Raw genomic sequence first — 14341 nt, forward strand, 5'->3', positions numbered from 1 at the left:
TGGCGGGGCCCCGGTGATGCTGAGGCTTGGCGCTTCCCTGCGTTGGGGTTGCCTCTGCCGTAGTGTTTCGTAGAAGGCATGTGTTATTTAAGGTTAGGGGAGAGGTGACATGGGAGAAAACTAATTTCCGACACGTTTTCTAGTCAGCTTGACCTACTTCTCTGAAATACCTCTGTAGATATTTCTGAATATCTCCCTAGAATTTTTTGTCTAGTTCAGTAAACAACATGATCCAGGATGTGTGGAAACAATCAACGAAAAGACAAACGAGTTGTCTTGACACCTCAGTGCGGATACCAAATGAAGGGTGACCAGGGGGTTAGTTGACTGGCTTGCCACAAAGCTGAGTGAAGGGGGACACAAATTGAAGTGTTTGGCATGTTAACAAAGACGCTGACAGACATCTGTCCACATCCCAAAAAAGACGCTGACAGACATCTGTCCACATCCCAAAAAAAACATATGCCGTCGTATGGCTCTGGAAATGGAGATGTGTAAGACAGCAGGGATGAGGATTTCAGTGCAGAGTTTCCAGTCACACAAGGGTCAGCACTTTCATGAGGTGGATCATCATCGCCATTTTCAGAAGACACTGCAGCAAAGTGGTAATAGGAGGTAGGGTTAATAAATCAGGTATTTGTCCCTCGTGTGGCATTCAGAACCAGGGCGCATCCTCTTCAACTGCAGCCTCAAACTAAGGGAGTTGAAATCCATTTTGTCCATTTGCTAGGAGAGTACCCTTATAACCAACTTCACATGCTTTTCCAGTTAAGGCTGAAGCATGGCACAGCCACAGATTCAAGCTGATTGATTATCATGCTCAAATACTTCATTAGAAAAACCTGAAAACCCTAACATGCCTCTTGGGGGGTAGGAGGGTAGAGAGGGAACAAAGCTTTCCATGTTATCTAAAAATGAAAAGTACATTTTCATAGTTTACATCTCAGTACTTTTTTTTTTCTTTCTTTTTTTTTTCCTCAGGAGCAGTGAAGTTGTCATGATGTTAACTTACAGCTTCTTACAGGGGTTTGTCAGGCATTTTTAATCTAAAGAAAGAACTACAGCAAAGAACTGCATATTGACTACACTATTAACACAAGCACAATGCTTTATAACTGGCTACTTCACCCTTGGCCTGGGCTTCCTGCACAGAACTTATTGTGATTGATTTTACAGGTAGGTTTTCTGTATAATATTAAACTATTTCAGACTACTGGCTGGTTGCCCAGGCAAGCCACATAAAGAGACCCATACAATGTTATTTTGTTCAACATACAGTTTTACTAGGTTTTATAAATCAGAAGTGCATGTGGAGAATTTTAGGGCTATCACTACTGTTTGACAGAACCCCTGGTTTCTTGTACTGTAATGGAAGAACCATTTCATCCTGTTTTCAGAGAGAGGACTCTTGACAGTTACTTCACTGTGTGGCTAAGACCTTGGTCTTGCAAACAAATGTGTGAGTAAAACAGTTGCAGTATCAGGGATTAAATTAGTTAGCATTCCGCTTAAATTTCCATTATAATTTATGTATTTTTTGCCATCAAATATTCTCCCCTTCTGGGTGCTCTGTTTAGACTGAAGTTATTTCAAATGCACCAAGAACAGGAGGTAGTTATGCCGGCTGTGCCTCTGTGGAGTTCTGCTGTTGAGGGGACCTTATATTTGCTAAATGCATTTGAAGTTTTATGTACATTTCCTCTAAGAATTACTGTTTAGGTCTGCTCCCTTTGATAAACTTATTCTATAATCTAGTCACTGCAGAGAACACAAGCTGTTCAAGGAACATGAACTGCAGTGTGCAAGTTGTCTTCTTTGTAGCTATGTGCTATAACCAGTTGTCTGGAGTCAGCCTGCTTGCTCTCCTGATCATGGGATTTTTGCATTATTGGTTAGGGGTTGTTAGCTGAAATAAAAGAAGCAACACATACGCTTGCAGTGTCAGTAACTAAAAGAAAATGTACAACATGGGGTTTACTCTTTTTAGGATGAGGAGAGAAAAAGACAGCTCTTCGTTATGAAATAGGTAGCTTAATTAATAGTAATTTATTTCTAAAAGATGAAGAGTATGTGAGTGTCAGTTAAATTCAGCTCCTGCTGAATTGAACTGTATGGCTGGGCAAGACCATGAAGGAAGTATTTGCAAAAGTCTCGTGCCTGGAAAATGCCCCTGTTGGAGTACCCGTGATAGGTTGTGATTCTGAGTTCCGAGTGACCTGTAGAGACTTTGGAAGGAGCTGCCAATCATAGTTATGAACTGTTGCTAAGCCTGGGGAAGCCTGCTTTTATTGCTGGATGTTCACTAAAAAAAAAAAAAAAACTTGGATAGAGTCCTAGATCTTTATGGTGAATGGGGAAAAATTAATTAAGTGCAAGTTTCCAGACCAGTGGCTAAGAAAAGAGGTCATTTAAGATATTTATGGTATTCCCTAGGGCAGAAGCTGGAAGGAATGCGAGTGTAATCTACCGTCTCTGACCTGCACCCCCAGTTGGGCAGTAGTTTACGTTTCAGCAGTCTGCCTCAAGGAAGGCTCAGCACATTGTTGCAATTCTAGCCCTTCCTATATCTGGCGTCATTTTTTTTCTTACAGAAGAGAGAAAGTTTAAGTTGAAACACTTTTCTTGCTCTCCTCCAGCACTTGTCTTTTTGATTCATAGTGCCCTGAGTTTGTACAGTATTTTGCTTAGGTCAGGATAGAGTACATGCTATTTTTTTAAAGGATTTAATTTTAGAGAGTTCTTTACTTTGTCCTTCTCACTTGCAGAGAATGCTCCTGCTCACAGATTGTGGACCTATCTGTATCTCACTAGGAATCTAATGACATTAGTGGTTGTATTCTTATGACTGCCTCTGGTTTGGCTGTGGAGTACACAAGGCGTCAGCAGGTGTCTGAGAATAAGCACCGAGCATCTACGGCCCGCCAGTCTTTAATCTCAGACTTCCCAGAGAGATAAGCCACTAGCTACACATAGGGCCTCCTCTAGATGAAACCTGTGGTGCTCTCTGTGTCAGTGATTTGTTCATGAATCTTTCCTCTGTGGTTCATGATGTAGAAATTCTTTATGTTCCAGTGATGGTTGAGCTCCCCAGAACAGAAAAAATTCCTGAAGTATTTCCTGAAAATAGAGACATAAAAAATAAGTCATGTCAAACGTTATAAACACCTTCTAAATTGAAGTGGAGAATATTTGTGGAGCAGCTTATATGAATTTGCTACTGTAAACAGAGACCAGCATTCAAAGAACACATTTCTGTGTTTCTACCAGCATAGCACATCATCTACCGGAAACAGTGTTTTTCTAACAATCCGTATGGTTATATTCCTTATCACTGTAAACACACAAACGCGTCTACATGCATGCATCTACATTTGGCAACATATACCTTGGGGGATTAGTTGCTCTGTTTATAAAGACTTAAACCCTTCATAGTAATGTATGCTGTTAAGAAAGACAATCAAGAGGAAACCAATAAAAATGGTTTGTCTGCATGATAGGACTGAGCAGGCATATTTGTACAAGTATACCCTCTAGATGAGAAACCAAACAGAATTTCTGAGGAGAATGGGTGATGATTTCACACTGGTCAGGAATATAAGCTGTATACTTTTGGGAACCTCTGTGCACCACTGATTTTGTTGGAGCTTGCTCAAAACTACAGGGTGCACCTGTATGTCTCATTACAGGATTTAAGTTTAAATAATACACTTCTCATTAGTGATACAAAAATTATGCCATTAAAAGATGTTTCCTTCAGCTGATACCAAAATGCATCGCTGTTTCCAGATATAGTGTCCTCTTGTAATTTGGGGTTGTGATTAATTGCCTTAAAGTCAGCACAGTGTGACATTGAGAGGAATTCATCCATCATGACAGCATGACAATGATGCTCCAAAGAGTCAGTGTGAGAGAGACAGGAGGAGCAAGGGGCTGACACAAGGCAGCTGGTTTGCTAGGAAAGCTTAAATAGCACAGCCTAGTTCTAGCTGGGATCAGCATCAAATGTAGGTGTTGCCTTGGAAATGGAAACATGCAGATCTGTCATGGGTAACATGTCCATACAAGATTTTCCCCTATCATAGTTTGCTTGCCCCCTGCATTGGGTAGGGTTGTTCTAAGAAATTCCTTGCATCTCTCTTTTTTTTTTTTTTTTTTTTTTGGTAGAGGCAGAACCCTATTTGCCTGCATTGCTCTTCAGGCTGAAAAATAGCTTGTGTGGCTTTATTATTTATTTTTTCCTAAGACGAGATGCGTGCACACGGGTTAGTCCAATGCAAACACCTTTCTCATCTAGCAGTCTTCCTGTAGAAAGCTTATTGTCAGGGATCCACTGGAGCAGAAGCGTGGCAATGACTCCAGACATTGTCCGTGTTGTCCAGGCCACCATCCCACTGTATCTGAACGCTGGGGGTAGTGCCAGGTGCTGGTACCAGGATCCATGGACAGTCCAAGGCAAGGTGATGGGATGAGTCAGGTCCAGGATCTATCCAAGTTGTCCACTCAGGAACAGCAGGAGACAGGGCCAGAGGCAGGACTGGAAACAATGCTGGAGTATCAGCAGCAGGTCCAGAAGACAGGACAGGAGACAAATGTACAGCATAGGTCAGAGGCCCATCCAGAAAGCAGGACCAGAGACAGGACTGAGAAGAGATATCCCTACAAAATATCTCAAGCATGGACTGAAAGTCCAGGGACAAGCTGAAATCTCTCCAGGGGGCACAGGGAACAGGGTGAGTGGAGGCACTTGATAAGGCTGCTCAGGGCCATTAAGGCTAATTGGTGGCCCAGATGCTTTTTTAGATTGTCTAGTCCTCTGAATCACGTAGTTGTAGTTCTTGCTCTTTGATTGACGCGTAGCATACCTTTCTGTGATACTTGATATTGGCCTGGTCCTAGGAAAAAGAAACCAATGTGATCATGCTGTGTGGATATGTATGTCACTTCACCTCTAATAACCTTTGAACCTCCTGGACAACTGCAAACAATTTAGCAGAGAGGAAAGAGTCAAAAGTCTAATAAGTTGCGATACATTTTTTAACATGCCTGTCTGGATGTAACAGAAAGACTGTTTAATGCTCTGAGGGGAAATATGCAGCATAAATAGAATCCTTATTAAACAGGAGAGGAGCCACGCAGAGTTCAACTCATAGCACGGATCTTTAGGAAACCAGGTTTCACTGTTTCCTTTCTTGATGAAACAGCTTGCTTGTTTGCTCTTTTCAGTGATCTCCCACCTCCTACTTCTTCAAAAAGAAAATAGTCTCCTTGAAACTGCATGACATGTTGCATGAGATTCTTACATTTTTAGTATAAATAGCAAGAAGCATTCACTCTGAAAGAGAAAAAAAAAAGCAACTCAGTTTGCTATGGGATGATGAAAATAGATTTCCTATGTTAATCTGCTATTTTGACTTAAATACTCACCTGCAAGTTTCAAATTTCAGCTGAATTCTGCTTTGTGGTAGATGTCAATGGAATAAGCTGTACTTGAGGTAGGACTTCAGCAGAGAACAGATTTAATCATATTGCCAGATTTCTCAGTTGCTGTTTTTTAAGGTATAACATTTTTGTCAAGCAAATGTCATTCTTTTGATTGTTGGTTTACATAGGCATGAACATAAGTGAATTTCTATACTACCTCGAGTGACAGTTGGCAGAATGCTTGGTACAAGCTGCTATAAAGGAACAAGTGCATCAAGCAGCAATTCCAGTAAGATAGTTTCAATCAAAGAAACCACAGGATGAAGTGAATGCAAGAATCCCAGGAAAGCGAAGCAAATTATCTCCCACAGGGGGTCTAATCTCCTCAAATTTGGGATAAAAAAAATCCAATGTTAGCAGGCATGAATAGTTAAGAGAATACAAAGAAAAACTAAGCCAGTCTGACAAGCTGAATACGTGTGTATTTAGAAGAATTGAGTTCTGGGATTTATGTTCCTTGGAGATGCTCCTTTTTTGATTAACAGCCTTTATTCACAAAGGATGCAGTGGTAAGCCCTGCAGTACGCTGCTGGACAGGTGTAAAGATGTTCAAGGAGAGCCTTCGTGTCTCTTTGGGCAAGTATGGAGCGGTCTCATGTAGATGCTGGTAGAAGTTGCTGAATCTGGCAGCCTGAGAGAGGCTCCTCGTTCCCCCTTCCAGCCACTGGCGAGACTGAGCATGTTTTCCCAGCAGACACCCACCCACGCAGAGCACCTATATACATGCGCAAAGAAGTGGCCAGGCAGATCAGCACTGGCAGAAAACACAACACACTTGCAAATATAAACAGCAGCAGTAGACTCATCCTCTTCCCCTTTCTGGCTGATCAGGGTGAAAGCCCATTAGTGGAAAATATACATAAATATACATATATATTTATATACACACAATATATATACACATATACATGTATAAATACACGCATACATGCATACATACAATATGGATCCATGCAGAAGCTGGGTCCTCTTGTCTGCACTTGCCATACAAAGGGTCTCTCAGCTGACCCCACGTTTCATAGTCTGTCCATGAGCTGGCTTGTACTTGCTGATCCCTCAGTAGCCAGGTTTCAGATCCTTTGGTCTTTCCAGTATTTGGCACAGGCTTGTGGCTGCTTTGGTACCTGGTTCCCAAGCCTTTTTATCCTTGCCTGGTAATGCAGCTTCGTGTCAGCGATCACACTGACGTGTACACACGCAATATGCACGCCCCCTGCTCTCTCCACTTGCTGGCACCGCAGAAACATGGGCTGCTCTCACCTGTGGTCCTCACTTCAGATGCTGACAGTTGAACCTCCATGTTCTCTGGTTTCCCCTGTTTCTGGCACCCTACACATAGTGGCCCTTATGTCTCGTGGCACCCTCTCCTGCCACTTAGACCTCTCACTCCACCCAGTTTCTCCAGCTGGTAGGACGGAGACCCTTGGGCTCAGACCTTAGGTACACACTTGCACAGAGAATACAGTGTCCCCTCACCCAAGAAAATACTTAAATTTGGAGATCAATAGGGCGGGACAGACTATGCTGATCAGGTGCAGGACATGGCCAGATGAGTGTGACACCTAGCCCCTTTGATCCTCTTATCCCTCTATTTTCCCATGCTTGTTCCTCCCCAAACCACCCTGATCCCTTCCTTTCCATTGGAGGCAGGAACCTCTGATGAGGTTATTGGGGTTCTCCAATAACCTCAAAGATGCCGTGTGCATCTTTGATCCTCTGTGTGTATGGTGACAAGCCTTTAATCACAACCTAACAGATAAGGTGAGTAGACAAGCTTTCTCTCTGCCCTCACAAAGCATTTCAGGAGGGAATGCAGTCTATCCTGCCTCTTGCTCTGTGAAATGACTTCAGTCTTTCACGAAGTAAGGGGCAAAAGGATCCAGTGCCCTGTCCCACTGGTTGGGTATGCCGGTCATACAATTCTTAATTGTCTATCATTTGGGTTTGGTTGCAAAACTACACCAAGCTGGGTTTGGTGTGACTCTGTGTATTCCCAAATAATTTAGCATCACCAGCAAACTTTGCAACTTCACTGTCTACTGTCTTTTCTGTATAATTTATGATGAATAAAATAGGCCCTTGCTGTAGATCCAGATGGACAACCAGTGATGAACATCATTATGAAGATTGCCCTTTTTTTCCCCCTACATTTTCTTTCTTCTATTTTGTGCAATTAATTATCCTCAAGATTGTTCCATGGAGGTTTAGCTCGTCAAGAGCCTTAGGTGAGTGGCCTTTTCAAAAGCCTTTTTGAAAATTTTCTACAAATTATACACCTGGCCCCTCAGCTTCAAGAATTTAATTTCTCAGGCACGTAGTACCCCCATTTGTTTTTCAAATTGGTTATTAGTTTCAAAAGCTCCTAGGTCTGAAGCAATGGAGAGACAGTATAACTATAAAATCTAATTTCCATCAAACGTGCAGTTTTCCAGCCTTGCGCTGGTGTTACCTTGAAATGATTCCAGTTGGATTTTATTATCCAGTAAGATACTAATTACTGTAAATGAAGTTGGCAGAAGAGTCCATAAGTTCTTCTCTTGTTCTTCTGTCTACTTGGTTAAAGCTTTTGGTCATTCAAGGTCAGAAGAGACCATTAAGCACATGTACTCATATTTATGTTATGGTATATACCATGAAATATTACCCTCTTATTCCATGTGAAGCGTAACGCATTCGGGTTGTTTGAAGCTTTATCTTTTAGCAAGCTATCCAAGTGGGGTGCTGGCAAACCTACCAACACAGTTCAAGAAATATTCCAGTAGTTAATTACCTTCATTTAAAATTTTCGTTTTCTTCCCTGTTCGGATTTTTCTAGCTTTGGTTTTCAACCAGTGAATCTTGTTAGGTCTTTGTTTAATGAAGGAAATCTGATATTATGCATGCCTACATCTGTGTCAATATGAAAATAATGCCTAAATGTTCTCTTTTCACATCTTCCCCCTCACCTTAGTCATCAGTTTAAGGGAGATCCGCTCCTCTACCCCTGCTCTTGTTACAGGAACAAGCACATTTTCCTAGTGTCAGTAAGTCACTGGTAGTTACTTTTCTGTTCCTCGTATTTCTACCAAGAAAAGAACAAAGGAAATAAATTCCTCCTGCTAAATTCCTCTTGGTGCCACCTGTGGTTTTGCCCAGCCACAGTGAAGAAAGTCACAGAGTCAACAGTCTGTCCTGTGCTAAAATGTATACAGACTCTGGCACGGCTGTCAATCATCTCTTGCCTGATGTGAAAAACAAATCCACTTTTGGTACTAGCAGTTAATGGTCCTGATGCTGCTGAATAGCCAATTCAGTTCAGTATCGCTGGGAAAAAGGTAACATGAGCAATCAGGTGGATGGAATTCATTTCTTAAATGATAAAACCATCTTCATGGTTACCATTTGCTTTAGTTACTATTTTTTTTTATCATGTGTTTTCTAGCTTAGCTGCATATGTCATGTTACTGGTAATGTAGTTATGTTTAATTTCTCCTATAAACCTTTGTGGAAGGCTGTGTATAATTCTGTTTCTGTCATCACAAATTCTGATTCATCAGTTTAGGTTATTGTGCTGGAGTCTTGGTTGCTAGGAACAGAGGTTTGCCTCCTTGCCAGGAATCGAGGATTTGTTTTCTTCCCAGAAGAAAAGCTGTTATTTACTTGTTCGTAATACGTGCTTTGTCTGCATGACTGCTGTTTGGATCCATTTGTAGTTTAGGTGGTTTTCAAGTAAAAATCCTTCCCGAGTGATAATCTTGAAGCAAGTGGATGAATGCCACGTGGGTAGAAACATCATAGCAAGGCAGTACATTTAAAATTTAATAAAGGATGGATCCTTGCCTTATGAGTTTGTGTCAGAGTATGCCCTGCTGCCATGTGGGTTGATATTCAGTCTCACTACTGCTAGTTGTTGTAGTTGGTCCATGGCAGGCCTGTTCCCAGGGGTGGGGAAAGACACCTGCCTTCCAATTTCATATAAAATACTCTTGTGCTAGGAAACTTTTTCCCATTCAGTGTTATTCCTGTTCCACGGTGGAAAAAATCTAATTCTATGTTAACCTGGTATTAAGTTTAATTGTTGGAAATTGCATTCTGGAAAGTAGCATTTAAAGATCACCTGGGCAGTCGGTGTCAAAATAAAAGCTGACTGCTCTGCCTGTTAAGCTAATGGGAGGTGATGTGGTAAGTAGCCTTTTAGTTAGGGCAACCATGAAAGGAAGAAAATGTGGGGGCAGGGGTCACAGCAAGGGCTCAAGAAGATGCTTTCCCTCAGTCAGAAGTCTCCTGACCCACACTCTTAAATGAAAACAGGAATGGTCATGTTATTTACCTGGATTGAACTGTAGACTGCTGTCATGCTGAAAGAAGAGCAAGAACTGTTCTTTTTGTCCTCGTGTCCCAGCCTGAGGCTCGGGCCTTTAAAAGTGGCTAAGTTGGTTGGAAGGATGTAGCCCTGGGTTGCTTGGACCAAAGGCCAGAAAAGATTCGATGTGGTTTTGCTTCCCCCTTGTTGAGTGAGTGTGGAATGTTTTTCCCTCTTGGAAACTTAGAAAGGAGCTAGGACTGGGTTTGGGCTTTTTTATGTGCTTATTCTACCATGAAGTTGGTTGCCCTGCAACAGAGCGAGGAGTTCAGTCTCTGCTTTACCTGCTGTCAGCCCTGGGGGCTCTGGCCTCAGCCCGTATCCAGCCCCACAAAGCCTGACTGCAGGCTAATAAGTGTCTTTACCCCAGCCTTAAATACAATGTTGCAGTCATTGCCACTTTCATGTTATCTTCCTTCTGTTGCAGGAGTCTCAAGTTTGTTCGTGTGACCTCCATGGGCAGTCCTGTTCCTTTCCACCTTCATGGAAATAAACAATTTATGTGAGTAAGTTTCTATAAGTGTTTTCTGTTTGTGCTATATGATTTTAAATCCTTCTTGTTTTACTCTGGGTACAATTAAAATCAGTATTTGCTGCGTACTGTATGTAATATAACGACTTAAACCTTTAGAAATGGCTCTGTTGGGCTGGTTGCTAATGTTTTAGCGAACATCTGTTATGACTCTACATTCTAGAAATCTGTGTGAGAGCCAAAAGGTCCAAAGGAGATTGAGAAGCAGAAGTTTAGTGACTAATACCGTGATCTGTTTTAAAAGTTTCTCTGTTAATCTCAGTGTCCTGACTAGAATGTGGTTTTGATTATTTATGTTCTGTTTCTTTCGTATGTCCTACTACATTATGTATTTGACTGTTGTAGCACTTGGCACTGCCTGTCCCAGTCCATTTTGGTTGTGGTGTCACAACTCGCATAGCACAACGTTTTCCTCCAGAGGTGTAAACGGCGTTTCACTGTGTAAGTTGGCAGGAGGGAGGACAGTTATTCCCCTGGCATGCAGACAGCCCAGAAATGAATCCGTCTGAATGAAAGGTGCTCTGTAAGTGTAAGATCATTACACACTTACAAAAGCCTGAATGTTGCTTAGTATAGAAGTATAATCTTAGGTATTAAGAAGTATAGTTCTATACTTCTGACTGTACTGCTGACACTCTTTCCTTGGTGGTAGTGGTAGGTGTTTAGTGCTTTTCTTGCTTTTCTTTAGTTTTACTCTTTTGTGGTGTTTTGTTTTTGTTTAAAGAGAATAATCTGAGAATCCTGGCTCCATTATTCAGCACAAGCTGGTCCCAGAGCTTTTCCAGGAGGTGCCACTAGCTCTTATAAAATTTGTATCAATCCAAGCTGCACGCAACGAGTATACCACTCTTTAAAGTACTTCTTCATTCTGGCATGTAATTCCTCAAGGAATGGAATGATTTTTAGGCATCACACCTAGTGAACAAGGATGCTAAATGTCCTCTGAGGATACCAGTCACTGATGTCTCAAATGATGATCAACAGCAACCAAGTACTGACATAAAGTTTAGTTTTACAGGCATCTGTAGTACTGCAGAGGTACAGACACGTAAATGCATATAAATCCCAAATGCTGTCCTTCTAGTAACTCGTTCCATTATCTATTGAATCTTACTTGCCCTCTTCTGTATTTTTTTAATTTTTATTGCTGAAGTTTAGTTGCTTATAAGTAGAGCTGGCAAGTGGATTTGGAAGAAAGGATAGGCTCCACCTCAGACTCAAACTGCCTGCGTCAAAGGCCGGAGACTCTGGTTGACTGCAATTCCACCCCATCCGTGTGCGACAGCAGGCTTGCTGCTGCCCCTGCCATTGCAAGTCTGAGCGCTGCTTCTCCCTCCAACTAGCCTGATACACTTGCTGACCTCTTTAGGTCTCTCTCCTCCCTTTATTACCTGCACTGGCTCAGATCTTGTAGTTTCAGCAAGACCCAGTGATCTCAATAAATGAAATGGTCTTCAAGTCCATTCACAGTATGTCAGCCATGACTTCTGTTTTCTTCAAACGTTTTAGTCAGAACTCCAGCCTGAGACTAAAAACAGAAGGTTGGATGTTTCTTTGGCCGTAGCATTGCATGTTCTTCCTGCTTTTCCTTCAAATGTTGTTCATTATACAGTCCTTTGTACTTTACAGTTCTTTCCTTTGAAGTCGTACACGTGTTTTACACAGATTAGTGTAATTGGTGTGAGCCTGCTCTGGTGAAACAGGTAGAAAGCTGATACTCCAGTTTTGCAGATAGTAACAGAATAGCACAGTTGCAGACTCTGGGACATACAATGGGGTTTAGTCATGTGCTTTTAACTGTAGGTCTAATAGTAGTGTCTCTGATCTCTGGGGAAACAGATGTCATGTTAACTTGGCTGCTGCCTTTATCTTGTAGAGTCTCGATTTCAGATACCAAAATTTAGTGTCTTCTGAGTTCTTGTGTTGTTTTACTGTAATTGTCACGGATCTCAGTCTTCTCTGTTGTTATGCAGTTTTTAAGTGGGTTGCTTCTTTTCTGTATTTCATACTCCAAGAAGGCTTTGCATTCCCAAAAGCTTATTCAGTTTTTCCAACAGCTGTACCTGTCGGTTCAATAAAAGAACTTACATCTACCTACAAACTTTATCTTGTCCTACACTGTAGACTTCTTTACCTATTCTATTTTCCTTGAATGCTGAACAGGGGGTTTCAAACTGCTGCAGGGGATCTATAAAATACACAATGATGAAAGAAATGTTAGCAGTCAGAATCTGGCAGCTGGTTTTAAGTTTCAGACTTAAGTTTTGTTGAGAGGACAGGGTAGGGCAGTTTATCTGTAGATAAAGAGACCATCTTTCTTTTTATCCACCTTAGTCTCCAGTTAGAGTAATTTATGAAAGATTAAAAAATAAAAAAAGTAAGTAGCATTCTTGTTCCTGCAGACTGTAAGCTGGTAATGGATAAACCTTCAGGGATTTAAAATTCAGTGCAAATGAGCATCCAATTTTAGGTTGTTGTGAGGTACATATATGAACATCTCACATCTGAGAAGATATCTTACATAGGTTTACTATTCTCTGCTGCCAAACTGGAATAATATGAACTTTCTTTCGTACATTTCATCATTTTTTGTATTAGAAGAGAAAAGGGAAGTAAACTAATTACCTGAGCTTTTGAAGATGTCTTTAACATACTGGACTTGATTTCAGTTTAGTGAGACTAAGAGATTTTCTGTTTATTCCAGTTATTTTGTCTTTTCCCACTAAATATATTGGTTTGCTCAGAGATCAAGAATTTAAATACTTGACTGTGTCTGTCTTTGCATGTATATGTATATGCTTCTCTCAAATATACATTTACACACACACCTATGTTATAAAAATACACTCTGAGAGACACAACAACTAGCATTTCCAGCATACTCATACTTCCACTTTTGCATAAGGATCAGCCAAATGCTAACATTGCAATCGTTTTGCAGCTATTTGCAGAACATGAATTGTTTTTCTCACTTCAGTGTGTCATTGTAATTAATTCACATTGGAGAATAACATTCCATTTTTAATTTAGCTGCTTCCACTTAACTCTGAGTCCTTGTTAGAATGAAGCTTAAACAATGACTGCATCTTAGGAAAATACACAACGAGAAAATAACATCTGCTGCACAATGTTGGCAAACACCAGGCCTAATGAATGGTCACCAGTATCTAAACAGCTGTCTGTTTGCGGTTTAAAAATATTCTTTAAAAGTTAATTTCTAAATTAATTTAACTCTGATTTACAGCGTATGGCTCAAATTGCTTTGCTGTGGTAACAGGTGATGGAAAAGTTAGTGAATTGAAAGGTTTCTGTTCCCCTTAAGAAGGCTGACATGAATGTGACATCTGTGTTGGCTTGTGGAGTCAGTACGGACAATTTGACTTGGTGAGGATTATCTTGTCACTGGAGAGAACCTTCGTAATTAGCCGAATATAATCATCTACCTAGGAGTATTGCAGATCAGAATACTGGAGGGTTTTACTGAAGTGGGAAATGAATAGTTAAGGGAAAGAACCAACCAGCCATAGCAAACGATCAGATGCAATAAAACAGAAACAACTTCAGTGCTCTCCACTCCGTACATCATATTCGTAACAACGCTCAGTCTGTACATCTTGTATCCTGTTAAATCTACTCCACAACCCAGTACTGGCAGTGGAGGTGCCAATCCTCAAAACAACACACAAACTCTACGCAACGTCCGTAGTCCACTCTTTCTTTTGTCTCTCTTCACTAAAGAGGCATAAAATTCAGTTCCCCTGTCCTCTTGGGATATAAGTTCCTTTAAACTTTCCTTGGTTATCCAGGTCAGCACTAGGAAAGTCCATTTTCTAATGAAGAGTTTGATTTTACAGCCAAGACATTGAGTGCACAGAGTCAGTGGTCTGCAGGTCAGGAGTCAGCCAGCAATGCAGATTCTAGACGATTTCCCCAAATTTGTAGTTTTTTAGCCTTGCAACAGTATCTCTAGCTTGTCAAGTTTCAAA

The 14341-nt window shown here is 41.1% G+C and overlaps 1 long non-coding RNA gene across 1 annotated transcript; it reads left to right on the plus strand.

The window, feature by feature from the left end:
• Window positions 1-110: 110 nt before the first annotated feature.
• On the plus strand, window positions 111-10359 carry LOC106048576 (uncharacterized). The gene is made up of 3 exons (XR_001214225.3): window positions 111-615; window positions 982-1176; window positions 10251-10359. It is a non-coding gene; the product is annotated as an uncharacterized lncRNA (long non-coding RNA).
• The last annotated feature ends 3982 nt before the right edge of the window (window positions 10360-14341 follow it).

Source organism: Anser cygnoides, chromosome 3, assembly GCF_040182565.1.
Source record: "Anser cygnoides isolate HZ-2024a breed goose chromosome 3, Taihu_goose_T2T_genome, whole genome shotgun sequence".
Lineage (NCBI taxonomy): Eukaryota > Metazoa > Chordata > Aves > Anseriformes > Anatidae > Anser > Anser cygnoides.